Source organism: Sminthopsis crassicaudata, chromosome 6 (assembly GCF_048593235.1).
Source record: "Sminthopsis crassicaudata isolate SCR6 chromosome 6, ASM4859323v1, whole genome shotgun sequence".
Classification (NCBI taxonomy): Eukaryota; Metazoa; Chordata; class Mammalia; order Dasyuromorphia; family Dasyuridae; genus Sminthopsis; species Sminthopsis crassicaudata.
The window spans coordinates 51,052,635-51,069,025 of NC_133622.1; the positions used below are offsets into that span (position 1 = coordinate 51,052,635).

The 16,391-nt window shown below is 35.9% G+C and overlaps 1 protein-coding gene across 12 annotated transcripts in view; it reads right to left on the bottom strand.

Annotated features, from left to right (window-relative positions):
* Positions 1-16,391, bottom strand: part of EPHA5 (EPH receptor A5) — a 471,809-nt gene that overhangs the window by 380,953 nt on the left and 74,465 nt on the right. The gene's annotated exons all lie outside the window — the stretch shown is intronic.

A 16,391-nucleotide genomic window follows, 5' to 3' on the forward strand; every position in this document is an offset into this window, starting at 1 on the left:
TTGGCAAAGACAATAAAGTGGTTTGTCACTTTCTTCTCCAGCCCTTTTTACAGATGAGTAAATTGAGAACAAAGTCTAGTAATAGTGCTCAGATTCACACAGGTAATAAGTTTCTAAGGCCAGATTTGAACTCAGGAAGATGAGTTTTCCTCACTTTAAACTCAACACTGTGCTACCTAGCATCACTATTTTTACCATTAATTTTCCCATACTTCCTTATCATGTAATTTTGTACTGTAATAATTTGTAGTTCATATACTGTTAGTAAATAGAAATGATGAAGGTCCTTAAATTCATCCAATGTAAGACTAATCAGTGTTTGAACTAGACACCCCATGAAATAAGTTAGAGTTCAAGACCTAGCTAAATAATTTGGATATTGGAGTCCAAGACTTGGAAAATCTTTAATGATTCTGATGAGCAAAGAGATAAATAGAAGGAATTTTAAAAAGAGCAAAAAGGAGGAAAGAGGAACTGGACAATTATGAAGAAATATGGGAAATGTGTCTCTGAAAGAGTCCTGTTCCATTTGAGACTGCAGACTAAACTTGGCAATCTACCCTCAAGGTACCACTTACATTACAGGGTTAAAGGGACTCACAAGAGTCTGGTGGGTGTCTACTTTTTAAAATTAATAAAAACCTTTCCTTTCCTTGTTTCAACTGACCCTTTCCTCCCCATGACTGGGTGTCATCCGGTATCCATTTCTGAATTTTTTTTTTTTTTGCTATACTATATATTTTTTCTTTTATTTTGACCTCTGACAACATAAGGTTATGATAAACCATGAACTTACCTCCTATTTATATCTGCACTGTCTTAGAATAGAGAATAAACTAAAGTAAAATATAGCGAATAAAAGATATTGTTACAAAATTTATATAAGAGGTTCCAGTCTACAATCAACTACTAAAATAAATTGATTATCTAACAAAATTAGGGAGGGGAACAAACATTTATATAGTGCCTACTATATACAAGGAATTGTGCTGATTGTTTTCCCCCAATATTGTGTTACCTGTTCCTTACAAACGACACTGAAAATAGGTACTATTATTATTCTCATTTGACAATAGAGAAAATGAAATCAAACATAACTTTAATGATCATGGAGGTGGTCTCGTCAAATTTGAACTCCAGGTTTGTAGAATCCAGATCTAGTACTCTACTGACTTTGTCACCTGTTACTACCATAGCAAGGTACTAAATCTAAATAATCATTATTAATAATGTAGAATTTAAACTATCTAAATAGAAGAGAAAGAAAACATGGGAACCTGAAATATGATCTGTTACTATAATAATTTGTGGTTGATCAAATTCTCCAATTGATTCTAAAGAATAGAAGAGAAAATGTGAATCACACATAAAGGATCACATAAAGGAACTAGGAGCTGGTTGGTACAGTTGATAGAACGCCAAGTCTGGAGTTAGGAAGACTTATTTTTCTAAGTTTAAATCTGGTCTCAAAATAGGATCACAAAGAGTCAGAAATGACTGAAATGATGGAACAACAATAAAACAAAGTAACTAAGAATATTGAATAGCACTGAATGAGCATGTGGGAGAGACTCATATAAAAGATGTTATTCAATTATCTGGTCTTGGCTTTTAGGGCAGAAGAAGGAACATGGATAAAAGGAAGGAGCCCCCACTTATTGTCTTAAATAAAAATCTAAATGGACTCTTATAATATATATTGTAGAAAGATATTTTCTCATCTTCCCATTAGATCAAATGGTGTACTGAATCCCCTACAACACTGTTATTTAGGGATAGTTGGATACATGAAATGCTGACAAATAAACATAATTTGAGGAGGTGAAAATCTGTTGAAGTCAGACCATTTTAAGATTATATATTATACACAAACTCCAATGATCTACAGAAATCATCCAATTGTTTGAGGTATATTGATGAAGTATGTTGAAAAATTACATTGCTGATTAGAATCAGAATCAATGTTTAAAGTTGATATACTGTTGATATGCTAAAATTTGTAACTGAAGTATCAGTTTCCTACAAAATATTCCTCCTAACTAGTCACTTGGAACTTGGCTAAATACTTTCAAAAATTAAATGGGTTATCTTCAAAAGGTGTTATCTAAAACTGAATAAAACTCATCTTTTCAATCCTAAACAGGAGATGATATAATGGGACACCTCTTTTGCTCTAGATATTATATTTTCATTAATGTATCCAATCTTCTTAAAGGACACACCAACAATAGAATTATGAACCAGAAGAGTTGGGAGGAAAAAGAGAGGTAATCTTGTATAATGTCTCTCATTTTACAGAATAGGAGATTGAAATTCAGAGATATTAAAAAAATACATTTCTATTTGGAATCTAAAATGCACTCTAATTTTTCAATCATCTCATATTATTTATTCATGTTGAAATTTAAGTATAGTAAAATTCTCACGACTACTTAATATGAACTGTTGAGTATGTTTTTCTTTTCTATATTCGTATGATTAAAATTTTGAACCCAAGTATAGGGTTTTCCTCCCTTTGTCTTTATTAATTTTTAGGGGGTTATGTTTGTATTAGTATTTCAAACTTAGAAAACATTTTTAATTTTTGATTTTGGTATTTATTATAATATCTATTTGCACCATCTTGCTACCCACAAATTAGAAGTGTTCTGCAAAAGGAAGAGGTCAAGCACATAACCCAATGAGAAATTTTTAGAAGCCTGTGTAATGGTTGAAAGAGATCCATAACTCAAAATTTTGGGATTAAGAATGATGGACTGCTTACAAGTCTAGCTGGTATCTTGAAATTTGCATTATTCCTGTCTTTTACATAAGTATACCATAATATTCCCCCTACTAAATACACACAGCCACACATATATACACACACATTGTTATTCAATGAGAAAAATACTTTTCAAGGGAAATATAGATTTACTGTTTTAATACAGTACAATAAATAGATAAAGGAGAAGGCCTGGGGTTAGGAAGACTCATTTTTTCTGAGTTCAAATGTAAGAGCTACATTGCTCAGTAAATACAGCACTGGGCCTAGAGTCAGGAACACTTGTGAGTTTCTTCATGACTTCAAATCTGGCCTCAGACATTTACTATCTGTGTGATCTTAGGTAAGTTATTTAAATCTTTGTTTCAGTTTCCTCATGTATAAAATAAGATGAAGAAGGAAATGGCAAACCACTTCAGTATCTTTGCCAATAAAATTGCAAATGCTGTAATAGTTGTACAGAAACAAAAATGACTGAATGACGAGACTTCCGACCAAGATGGCGGCGTGGAGGCAGACAGCTGCTTGAGCTCCTCGTTTTCTCTCAGAACTTACTTCATGACAAGCCTCTGACTTGATGCTTGACCCAGAAAGAAATCCACAAATTATCACCAAGAGAAGACATCCTTGAAAGTCGCCAGAAAAGGTCTGTGTTTGTTCGGGGGAGGGTCAATCAGACTGGGCGCAGACTGAGGGCAGACAGCCAGAGCAAGACAGGCAGCTCACACAGCTCAGACCAGAGGGGGAGGGGTGTGATCTCTGCCGTTTCTGCGAAAGGGCTTTTGCCCCAGTGTGGATGCTCCGTCTTGGCAGCAAGCCAGGAGCAGCAGAGAGGGTGTAAACACCGGAGGTGAAGATTAAAACCCCAGAAAGCCAGCGTCTCTCAGAGCCCGGCCACCCCCAACCCCCACCTGGACTGACTCAGTGCGTTCTCATTGCTGTTCTGTTAGTGGCTCTCTGCTGCCCTAGCCCCAGTCTGTAGAGGAAGCCCATTAATAACATCCAGCCTTATCCCCCGCAAAACAGACCAATTGTTTCTCTTGTCAGTTTGTTTTCTTTGATTCCTACTCTGACAAAATGAACAAAAAATTCAAAAGGGCTCTAACCATTGACAGCTTCTGTGTGGAGAGGGAGCAGACTTCAAATGCTGAGGAGACTAGGAACAGAATGTCCCCAGATGTATCCCTTGGGAGGGATATAAGCTGCTCCTCAATACAAAAGAACCTCATAGAGGAAATCAAAAGGGCTCTCACAAGAGAGCTGGAAGAGAGATGGGAAAAAGAAAGGGAAGCTTGGCAAGAGAGCCTGGAGAAGTCATCCCATGCATTCAAAGACAGAATGGATAAAGAAATCAAATCATTGAGAAACAAGATTAGTGAGCTGGAAAAGGTAAACAACTCCAAGGAAAACAGGATTAGTGAGCTGGAAAAGGTAAACAACTCCAAGGAAAACAGGATTAGAGAGCTGGAAAAAGAAATCAGCTCTCTAAAAAATAAAATGGATACAATGGAAAAAAATTCCATAGAAGATAAAAACTCAATTGGACAATTACAAAGAGATATAAAAAAAGTGAGTGAAGAAAATACATCATTGAAAATTAGACTGGAACAAGTAGAAATGAATGACTCAAGGAGAAACCAAGAGGGAGTCAAGCAAAACCAGAGAAATGAAACAATTGAAAAGACTGTCAAGTACCTTACCAGAAAGACAACAGACCTGGAAAACAGATCCAGGAGAGACAATTTGAGAATAATCGGACTCCCTGAAAAATGGGAGGAAAAAAAGAGCTTGGACACCATTTTCGAGGAAATTATCAAAGAGAACTGCCCAGACGTTTTGGAAACAGAGGGTAAAATAGACATTGAGAAAATTCATCGATCACCTACTGAAAGGGACCCTAAAATCAAAACGCCAAGAAATATAGTGGCCAAGTTCAAGAACCATCAGACAAAGGAAAAGATATTGGAAGCTGCTAGAAAAAAACAATTCAGATATGGAGGATCCACAATAAGGATAACACAGGATCTAGCAGCATCCACATTAAAAGAACGCAGGGCCTGGAACATGATATTCCAAAAGGCTAAGGAACTTGGTATGCAGCCAAGAATAACTTACCCAGCAAGAATGAGCATCGTTTTCCAGGGAAGAAGATGGACATTTAACGAAATAAATGAATTCCATCTATTTTTGATGAAAAAACCAGACCTACATAAGAGGTTTGATCTTCAAATACAGAACTCAAGAGACTTCTAAAAAAGGTAAAAAGAAATCTTGAGAACTATACTTCTGTCAAAAAAATATGTAAAGAACATATGTACAATTTGTCTTAGAAAATAGAGGTGGAAAGGAGATTATATCATAAAAAAAGTATAAAGTGGTGGTACTACATCTCATGAAGAGGCAAAGGTAACCTATTATATCTGAGAGAAAGAAAGGAGGGAGATGAACATAGCGTGTATCAATAGACATATTCGATTTATGGTGAAACTTCTTCCACTTCATTGAAAAGTGAAAGGGAAGGAGTAAGCTAGGGGGAAGGGAATACAGTAATTTCGAGGAAAAGGGGTAAAATAAGGGGAGGATCTTTAAGGTGGGGGAGGGATCCTAAAAAGGGAGGGCTGTGAAAAGCAAGTGGTGTTTACCAGTTTAATACTGGATAGGAGGGTAAAAGGGAAGGAAAGGGGAAAAGCATAAGCAGGGGTTAATAGGATGGCAAGCAATATAGAATTAGTCCTTCTAACCATAAATGTGAATGGGGCAAACTGCTTCATAAAGAGGAAGCAGTTAGCAGACTGGATTGAAAGTCAGAATCCTACTATATGTTGTTTACAGGAAACACACCTGAAACAGGATGAAACATTCAAACTAAAAGTAAAAGGGTGGAGCAGAATCTATTATGCTTCAGGCAAAACCAAAAAAGCAGGAGTAGCCATCCTCATCTCAGATCAAGCAAAAACAAAAATTGATCTAATTAAAAGAGATAAGGAAGGGCATTATATCCTGCTAAAGGGAAGCATCAATAGTGAAGCAGTATCAATATTAAACATGTATGCACCAAGTGGTGCAGCATCTAAATTCTTAAAAGAGAAATTAAGAGAGCTGCAAGAGGAAATAGATAGCAAAACTATAATAGCGGGAGATCTCAACCTTGCACTCTCAGAATTAGATAAATCAAACCACAAAATAAATAAGAAAGAAGTCAAAGAGGTAAATAGAATACTAGAAAAGTTTGATATGATAGATCTTTGGCGAAAGCTAAATGGAGACAGAAAGGAATATACTTTTTTCTCAGCAGTTCATGGAACCTGTACAAAAATTGATCATATACTAGGGCATAAAAACCTCAAAATCAAATGCAGTAAGGCAGAAATAGTAAATGCATCCTTTTCAGACCATAATGCAATCAAAATAACATTTAATAAAAAGCCAGGGGAAAATAGACCAAAAAATAATTGGAAACTAAATAATCTTATACTAAAGAATGATTGGGTAAAACAACAAATCATAGACATAATTAATAACTTCACCCAAGAAAATGACAATAATGAGACATCATACCAAAATGTGTGGGATACAGCCAAAGCAGTAATTAGGGGAAGTTTTATATCTCTACAGGCCTACCTGCATAAAATAGAGAAAGAGAGGGCCAACGAATTGGGTTTACAACTAAAATTGCTAGAAAAGGAACAAATTAAAAACCCCCAGACAAACACAAAACTTGAAATTCAAAAAATAAAAGGTGAGATTAATAAAATTGAAAGTAAAAAAACTATTTAATTAATTAATAAAACTAAGAGTTGGTTTTATGAAAAAACCAACAAAATAGACAAACCCTTAGTAAACCTGATTAAAAAAAGGAAAGAGAAAAAGCAAATTGATAGTCTTGAAAATGAAAAGGGTGAACTCACCACTAATGAAGAGGAAATTAGAACAATAGTTAGGAGCTACTTTGCTCAACTTTATGCCGATAAATTCGATAACTTAAATGAAATGGAAGAATACCTTCAAAAATATAGCTTGCCCAGATTAACAGAAGAAGAAGTAAGTAGTCTAAATAGTCCCATCTCAGAAAAAGAAATAGACCAAGCTATTAACCAACTTCCTAAGAAAAAGTCCCCAGGACCAGATGGATTTACAGGTGAATTCTACCAAACATTTAAAGAACAACTAACTCCAATGCTATGTAAACTATTTGAAAAAATAGGGATTGAAGGAGTCCTACCAAATTCCTTCTATGACACAGACATGGTACTGATACCTAAACCAGGTAGATCGAAAATTGAGAAAGAAAACTATAGACCAATTTCCTTAATGAATATTGATGCTAAAATCTTCTTTTCTTTTTTTTTTTTTCTTTTCTTTTTTTTTTTTTTTTTTTTATTATATATATATTTTATAATATTATCCCTTGTATTCATTTTTCCAAATTGCCCCCCCTCCCTCTATTCCCTCCCCCCGACGACAGGCAATACCATACATTTTACATGTGTTACAATATAGTCTAGGTACAATACATGTGTGTGAATATCATTTTCTTGTTGCACAATAAACATTAGAATCCGAAGGTACATGCAACCTGGGCAGACAGATATTAGTGCTAACAATTTACATTCGCTTCCCAGTGTTCCTTCTCTGGGTATAGTTATTTCTGTCCATCATTGATCAACTGGAAGCGAGTTGGATCTTCTTTATGTTGAAGATTTCCACTTCCATCAGAATACATCCTCATACAGTATTGTTGTTGAAGTATACAGTGATCTTCTGGTTCTGCTCATTTCACTCAGCATCAGTTGACCTAAGTCTCTCCAGGCCTCTCTGTATTCCTCCTGCTGGTCATTTCTTACCGAGCAATAATATTCCATAACCTTCATATACCACAATTTACCCAACCATTCTCCAACTGATGGACATCCATTCATCTTCCAGTTTCTAGCTACAACAAAAAGAGCTGCTACAAACATTTTGGCACATATATGTCTCTTTCCGCTCTTTAGTATTTCTTTGGGATATAATCCCAGTAGTAGCGCTGTTGGGTCAAAGGGTATGCACAGTTTGATAACTTTTTGGGCATAATTCCAGATTGCTCTCCAGAATGGCTGGATTCTTTCACAACTCCACCAGCAATGTATCAGTGTCCCAATTTCCCCACATCCCCTCCAACATTTGTCATTATTTGTTCCTGTCATCTTAGCCAATCTGACAGGTGTGTAGTGGTATCTCAGAGTGGTCTTAATTTGCATTTCTCTGATCAGTAGTGATTTGGAACACTCTTTCATGTGAGTGGATATAGTTTCAATTTCTTCCTCTGAGAATTGTCTGTTCATATCCTTTGACCATTTATCAATTGGAGAATGGTTCGGTTTCTTATAAATTATGGTCAGTTCTCTATATATTTTGGAAATGAGACCTTTGTCAGAACCTTTGTTTTTAAAAATATTTTCCCAATTTGTTACTTCCCTTCTAATCTTGTTTGCATTAGTATTATTTGTACAGAAACTTTTTAGTTTGATGTAATCAAAATCCTCTATTTTGTGATCAATAATGATCTCTAGTTCTCCTCTGGTCATAAATTCCTTCCTCCTCCACAAGTCTGAGAGGTAGATTATCCTCTGTTCCTCTAATCTATTTATTATCTCCCTCTTTATGCCTAAATCATGGACCCATTTTGATCTTATCTTGGTATATGGTGTTAAGTGTGGATCCATATCTAATTTCTGCCATACTAATTTCCAGTTTTCCCAACAGTTTTTTCCGAATAATGAATTTTTATCCCTAATGTTGGAATCTTTGGGTTTGTCAAAGATTAGATTGCTATAGATGTACCCTTTTTTGTTCTTTGTATCTAATCTGTTCCACTGATCTACCGGTCTATTTCTTAGCCAATACCAAATGGTTTTGGTGACTGCTGCTATATAATATAGCTTTAGATCAGGTACACTTAGACCACCTTCCTCTGAGTTTTTTTTCATTAGTTCCCTTGCAATTCTTGACCTTTTATTCTTCCATATGAATTTTGTTGTTATTTTTTCTAGGTCATTAAAATAGTTTCTTGGGAGTCTGATTGGTATAGCACTAAATAAATAGATTAGTTTGGGGAGTATTGTCATCTTTATTATATTCGCTCGGCCTATCCAAGAGCACTGAATGTCTTTCCAATTATTTAAATCTGATTTTATTTTTGTGGCAAGTGTTTTGTAATTTTTCTCATATAATTCCTGACTTTTCTTTGGTAGATGGATTCCCAAATATTTTATACTCTCAACATTTGTTTGGAATGGAATTTCTCTTTGTATCTCTTGCTGTTGCATTTTGTTAGTGATATATAATAATGCCGAGGATTTATGTGGATTTATTTTGTATCCTGCCACTTTGTTGAAATTTTGAATTATTTCTAGTAGCTTTTTAGCAGAGTCTTTGGGGTTCTCTAAGTATACCATCATGTCATCTGCAAAAAGTGATAGTTTAATTTCCTCATTTCCTACTCTAATTCCTTGAATCTCTTTCTCGGCTCTTATTGCCGAGGCTAGCGTTTCTAGTACTATATTGAATAGTAATGGTGATAGTGGGCAACCTTGTTTCACTCCTGATCTTACTGGGAAAGGTTGCAGTTTATTTCTATTGCATATTATGCTTACTGACGGTCTTAAATATATACTCCTGATTATTCTAAGGAATAATCCATTTATTCCTATACTCTCAAGAGTTTTTAGTAGGAATGGATGTTGGATTTTGTCAAATGCTTTTTCTGCATCTATTGAGATGATCATATGGTTCTTATTAATTTGATTATTAATATGGTCAATTATATTAATAGTTTTCCTAATATTAAACCAGCCCTGCATTCCTGGAATAAATCCTACTTGATCATAGTGTATTATCTTGGAGATGATTTTCTGAAGTCTTTTTGCTAATATCTTATTTAAGATTTTAGCATCAATATTCATTAAGGAGATTGGTCTATAATTTTCTTTCTCAGTTTTCGATCTACCAGGTTTAGGTATCAGTACCATGTCTGTGTCATAAAAGGAATTTGGTAGGACTCCTTCATCCCCTATTTTTTCAAATAATTTATATAACATTGGGGCTAATTGTTCTTTAAATGTGAATCCATCTGGCCCTGGGGATTTTTTCCTGGGGAGTTGATTAATAGCTTGTTCTATTTCTTTTTCTGAAATGGGACTATTTAAGCAATTTATCTCCTCCTCTGTTAATCTAGGGAGCCTATATTTTTGGAGGAAGTCATCCATTTCACTTAAGTTATCAAATTTATTGGCATAAAGTTGGGCAAAGTAACTCCTTATTATTTCTCTAATTTCCTCTTCATTGGTGGAAAGATCCCCCTTTTCATTTGTAAGACTATCAATTTGATTTTCCTCTTTCTTTTTTTTGATCAAATTTACCAAAGGTTTATCTATTTTATTGGCTTTTTCATAAAACCAACTCTTGGTTTTATTTATTAATTCAATAGTTTTTTTACTTTCAATTTTATTGATTTCTCCTTTTAATTTTTGTATTTCGAGTTTAATTTTTGGTTGGGGGTTTATAATTTGGTCTTTTTCTAGCCTTTTAAGTTGTAAGCCCAATTCGTTAATCTTCTCTTTCTCAATTTTCTTCAAATAAGCCTCTAAAGATATAAAATTTCCCCTTATTACCGCTTTAGCTGCATCCCAAAGATTTTGATATGATGTCTCATCATTATCATTATCTTGGGTGAAATTGTTAATTGTTTCTATAATTTGCTCTTTCACCCAGTCATTCTTTAAGATGAGATTATTCAGTTTCCAATTACTTTTTGGTCTATTTACCCCTAACTTTTTACTGAATGTAGCTTTTATTGCATTGTGATCTGAGAAGAAGGCATTTATTATTTCTGCCTTCCTACATTTAATTTTGAGATCTTTATGTCCTAGTATATGGTCAATTTTTGTATAGGATCCATGAACTGCTGAGAAGAAAGTATATTCCTTCCTATTGCCATTCAGTTTTCTCCAAAGGTCTATCATACCTAGTTTTTCTAATGTTCTATTTACTTTTTTAATTTCTTTCTTGTTTGTTTTGTGGTTTGATTTGTCTAAATCTGAGAGTGCAAGGTTGAGATCTCCCACTATTATAGTTTTACTGTCTATTTCTTCTTGCAGTTCTCCTAACTTTTCCTTTAGAAAGTTAGATGCTATACCACTTGGTGCATATATGTTTAGTATTGATATGGCTTCATTATTTATGCTACCTTTCAGCAGGATATAGTTTCCTTCCTTATCTTTTTTAACAAGATCTACTTCTGCTTTTGCTTGATCTGAGATAAGGATAGCTACCCCTGCTTTTTTGGCTTTACCTGAAGCATAATAGGCTCTGTTCCAACCTTTTACCTTTACTCTGTATGTATCTCCCTGCTTTAAGTGTGTTTCCTGTAGGCAACATATTGTAGGGTTCTGCTTTTTGATCCAATCTACTATCCGTCTCCGTTTGATGGGATCGTTCATCCCATTTACATTTACAGTTAAAATTACTAATTCTGTATTTCCTGCCATCGTATTATCCCCAGCTTATGCTTTTTTCCCTTGACCCCCCTGATCCCCCTCCCCGATATTTAATTTACAGACCCCCCCTTGTGCCGCACAACCCTCCCTCTTTTTTTTTTTGGATCCCTCCCCCCTCCCTCCAAGTCCCTTCACTTATTCTCCTTTTCCTTTTCCCTTTTCCTCTCCCCCTTTTTAATGAGGTGAGAGAAAATTCTCTGAAAAACAAATATGTTAATTATTTACTCTTTGAGCCTCTTCTGATGAGAGTAAGATTCACACAATGATTCTCCCCCTCACTAAGTTCCCTCAGATATGGTGTATTTTCTATGTCTCTTCCTGGGATGTAGTTTCCCTCTTTTTATCACTCCTTCCCCTTTTTCTGAACTGACCTCCTTCCCTTTACTACACCCCCCTTTTTTTCTTTTATATCAGTAAAATCAAATTATCCTTGAGTATTTTTTATATACCCACAACAGAGTTACAGTTCTCAAGGTTTCTGTGTACCTTTTTCTGTTTCTCTTCAGTCTTGTGGATGTAGATCAAATTTTTTGTTTAAGTCTGGTTTTTTTCTTAGAAACATATAGAATTCCTCTGTTTCATTGAATGACCATCTTCTTCCATGGAAAAAGATGCTAAACTTAGCTGGGTAGTTCATTCTCGGTTGCAGTCCTTGATCTTTTGCCTTTCGGAATATCAGGTTCCAGGCCCTTCTATCTTTTAATGTGGAGGCAGCCAGATCTTGGGTGACCCTTATTGTGGCACCTTGGTATTTAAATTGTTTTTTTCTAGCTGCTTGCAGGATTTTCTCCTTTGTGTGGTAATTCTGCAGCTTAGCCACAATATTCCGTGGTGTTCTTTTTTTAGGGTCTATTTCAGAAGGAGTTCGATGAATTCTTTCCACATCTACTTTCCCTTCTGTTTCTATTATCTCTGGACAGTTCTCTTTGATAATTTCCTGTAAAATAGAATCTAGGCTCTTTTTTTGGTCATAGTTTTCGGGAAGTCCAATAATCCGCAGATTATCTCTCCTAGATCTATTTTCCAGGTCTATAGATTTTCCCAGTAAGTATTTGACGTTGTTCTCCAGCTTCTCATTTTTTTTGTTTTGTTTGACTGATTCTTGGGTTCTCTGTGAATCATTCATTTCTATTTGTTCCATCCTGACTTTTAAGGAGTTATTTTCTTCTTTCACAGTTTTTAGTTCTTTTTGTAAATGCCCAATTTCGTTTTTAAATGAGTTATTTTGCTCTATTGAATTTTTTTCCATTTCCCTAATTTTTTTTTTTTTGAGAATTATTTTCTTTTTCCAATTCAGAAATTCTATTTTCTTGAGACTTTTTTATCTTTTCCAATTCAGAAATCCTACTTTCCTGTGTTTTTTTAACCTTTTCTAATTCACTAATTTTGTTTCCCTGCATCTCCTGTGAATTCTTTATTTTTTCCAACTCCAATTTCAGGACATTGTTATTCTCTATCATAACTTCTCTTTCCTTTCCCCATTTTTCTTCGATCTCCCTCAATTTCTTAAGAGCTTCTTCTAGGAGAGAGTTATGTGATGGGGGGCAGGAATCGTTCCCCTTTAGGTTGTTATCTTCTGAATCTTTGCTGTTAACTTCCTCGGGGTTGGACACCTGCTCTTTCTCTGTATAGAAGGAATCTATAGTTTTTCTAGCTTTTTTGCTCATACTTAAAAAATGTTTTGGGGTCTGTCCCTGGGGTAGGAAATTATTTACTTCTTTACCAGCTTCCTCCCAGACCGGATGGATGCAGCGGCCCCCGCGCCCGCGCTAAGAGAGAGCCCTGGGAGAGAGTTCCCCACCCCCTCCCTGGAAGTGCCTCAGAGGTGATTAGCACTGCTGTGCTTCGAGGGCGTAGAATAGTGAAGACAGCAAGAAGCTCAGCCTATGTGTCCGGGTGGGGAGTGGATGTTTGCAGCAGGTGACGTGAGAAGCCCCTGTGCTCAAACTGGAAGTGTCTGCCAGAAACCGCGGTCCCTAGTTCAAAGGTTCCGCTTCTCTGGGACTTCCTGGAGCTGAGTTCCACTCCCTCCAGCTAAGCTAGGCAGTGTGTGTTGCCTTGGGCCGTATCCACCCACTTGTCAGTCTCTTAACTATTCTCAGGAGGGAGCTGAGGCCACACCCCCTGGTGCCGATTCTCTGCTGAGTCACCCCCAGGGTGGGGGGGGGAATCTAATCTGAGTTTTAAAATATTTTGGCTTTCTCTTCTGAACTGCTAAATAATTAGCAGAGAAGAGCTAACAGTCTGTGCCAGATTCCTTTACCTCAGTGGCTTCTCTGATCCCAGAGCCCCTCCCAGCGCAGTGGGCGCAGCGTGCCCCTACCCCACCGTCTGTGCTGGTCTTTCTTATTCCTCCCCTGAGAACTGACCTTTCCTGTTGAAACTCCAGATTCTCTTCAGCTGGTAAGTCGTGCTTCCAGTCCTTGTGGTATCTATCAGTCCTGAGCTAATTTTGAGACTTAATTTATCTAATTGGTTGTGAGGGAGTGAGGACGTTCACTGAGTCGTGTGTTTCCTCTCTGCCATCTTGGCTCCGCCCCCCCATGCTAAAATCTTAAATAAGATATTAGCAAATAGACTTCAGAAAATCATCCCCAGGATAATACACTATGACCAAGTGGGATTTATACCAGGAATGCAGGGATGGTTTAATATTAGGAAAACTATTAGTATAATTGACCATATTAATAATCAAATTAATAAAAACCATATGATCATCTCAATAGATGCAGAAAAGGCATTTGATAAAATCCAACATCCATTCCTACTAAAAACGCTTGAGAGTATAGGAATAAATGGACTATTCCTTAAAATAATAAGGAGCATATATTTAAAACCTTCAGTAAACATCATATGTAATGGTGATAAACTAGAACCTTTCCCTGTAAGATCAGGAGTGAAACAAGGTTGCCCACTATCACCATTACTATTCAATATAGTACTAGAAACTCTAGCCTTGGCAATAAGAGCCGAGAAAGAGATCCAAGGAATTAGAGTAGGAAATGAAGAAATCAAATTGTCACTTTTCGCAGATGACATGATGGTATACTTAGAGAACCCCAAAGACTCTGCTAAAAAGCTATTAGAAATAATTCAGAATTTTAGCAAAGTCGCAGGATACAAAATAAATCCACATAAATCCTCAGGATTTTTATACATTACCAACACAATCCAACAGCAAGAGATACAAAGAGAAATTCCATTCAAAATAACAGTCGACGGTATCAAATATTTGGGAATATATCTACCAAAGGAGAGTCAGGAATTATATGAGCAAAATTACAAAACACTTGCCACAAAAATAAAGTCAGATTTAAATCATTGGAAAGACATTCAATGTTCTTGGATAGGCCGAGCGAATATAATAAAGATGACAATACTCCCCAAACTAATCTATTTATTTAGTGCTATACCAATCAGACTCCCAAGAAACTATCTTAATGACCTAGAAAAAATAACAACAAAATTCATATGGAAGAATAAAAGGTCGAGAATTGCAAGGGAACTAATGAAAAAAAAGTCAGAGGAAGGTGGTCTAAGTGTACCTGATTTAAAGCTATATTATAAAGCAAGAGTCACCAAAACCATTTGGTATTGGCTAAGAAATAGACTAGTTGATCAGTGGCATAGGTTAGGTTCACAGGACAAGATAGTGAATAAAAATAGCAATCTAATCTTTGACAAACCCAAAGATCCCAAATTTTGGGATAAGAATTCATTATTTGACAAAAACTGCTGGGAAAACTGGAAATTAGTATGGCAGAAACTAGGCATGGACCCACATTTAACACCACATACTAAGATTAGATCAAAATGGGTCCAAGATTTAGGCATAAAGAACGAAATCATAAATAAATTGGAGGAACATGGGATGGTTTACCTCTCAGACTTGTGGAGGAGGAAGGAGTTTGTGTCCAAGGGAGAACTAGAGACCATTATTGATCACAAAATAGAACATTTTGATTACACCAAATTAAAAAGTTTCTGCACAAACAAAACTAATGCAAACAAGATTAGAAGGGAAGTAACAAATTGGGAAAAAATTTTTACAGTTAAAGGTTATGATAAAGGCCTCATCTCCAAAATATACAGAGAATTGACTTTAATTTATAAGAAATCAAGCCATTCTCCAATTGATAAATGGTCAAAGGATATGAACAGACAATTTTCAGATGATGAAATTAAAACTATTTCCACTCATATGAAAGAGTGTTCCAAATCACTATTGATCAGAGAAATGCAAATTAAGACAACTCTGAGGTATCATTACACACCTGTCAGATTGGCTAAGATGACAGGAACAAATAACGATGAATGTTGGAGGGGCTGTGGGAAAACTGGGACACTGATGCATTGTTGGTGGAGTTGTGAAAGAATCCAACCATTCTGGAGAGCAATCTGGAATTATGCCCAAAAAGTTATCAAAATGTGCATACCCTTTGACCCAGCCATACTACTACTGGGCTTATACCCCAAGGAACTACTAGAGAAGGGAAAGGGTCCTGTATGTGCCAAAATGTTTGTGGCAGCCCTTTTCATAGTGGCTAGAAGCTGGAAGATGAATGGATGTCCATCAATTGGAGAATGGTTGGGTAAACTATGGTATATGAATGTTATGGAATATTATTGTTCTATAAGAAATGACCAACAGGAGAAATACAGAGAGGCTTGGAGAGACTTACATCAACTGATGCTGAGTGAAACGAGCAGAACCAGAAGATCATTATACACTTCAACAATGATACTGTACGAGGATGTATGCTGATGGAAGTGGATTTCTTCAACATAGAGAAGAACTAATCCAATTCCAATTGATTAATGATGGACAGAACCAGCTACATCCAGAAAAGGAACACTGGGAAATGAATGTAAACTGTTATTTTTACCTTCTGAATCCAATTCTTCCTGTGCAACAAAAAAATTCGGTTCTACACACATATATTGTATCTAAATTATACTGTAATATATTTAACATATATAAGACTGCTTGCCATCTGGGGGAGGGGTTTGGGGGAGGAAGGGAAAAAATCTGAATAGAAGTAAGTGCAAGGGATAATGTGGTAAAAAATTACCCATGCATATGTACTGTT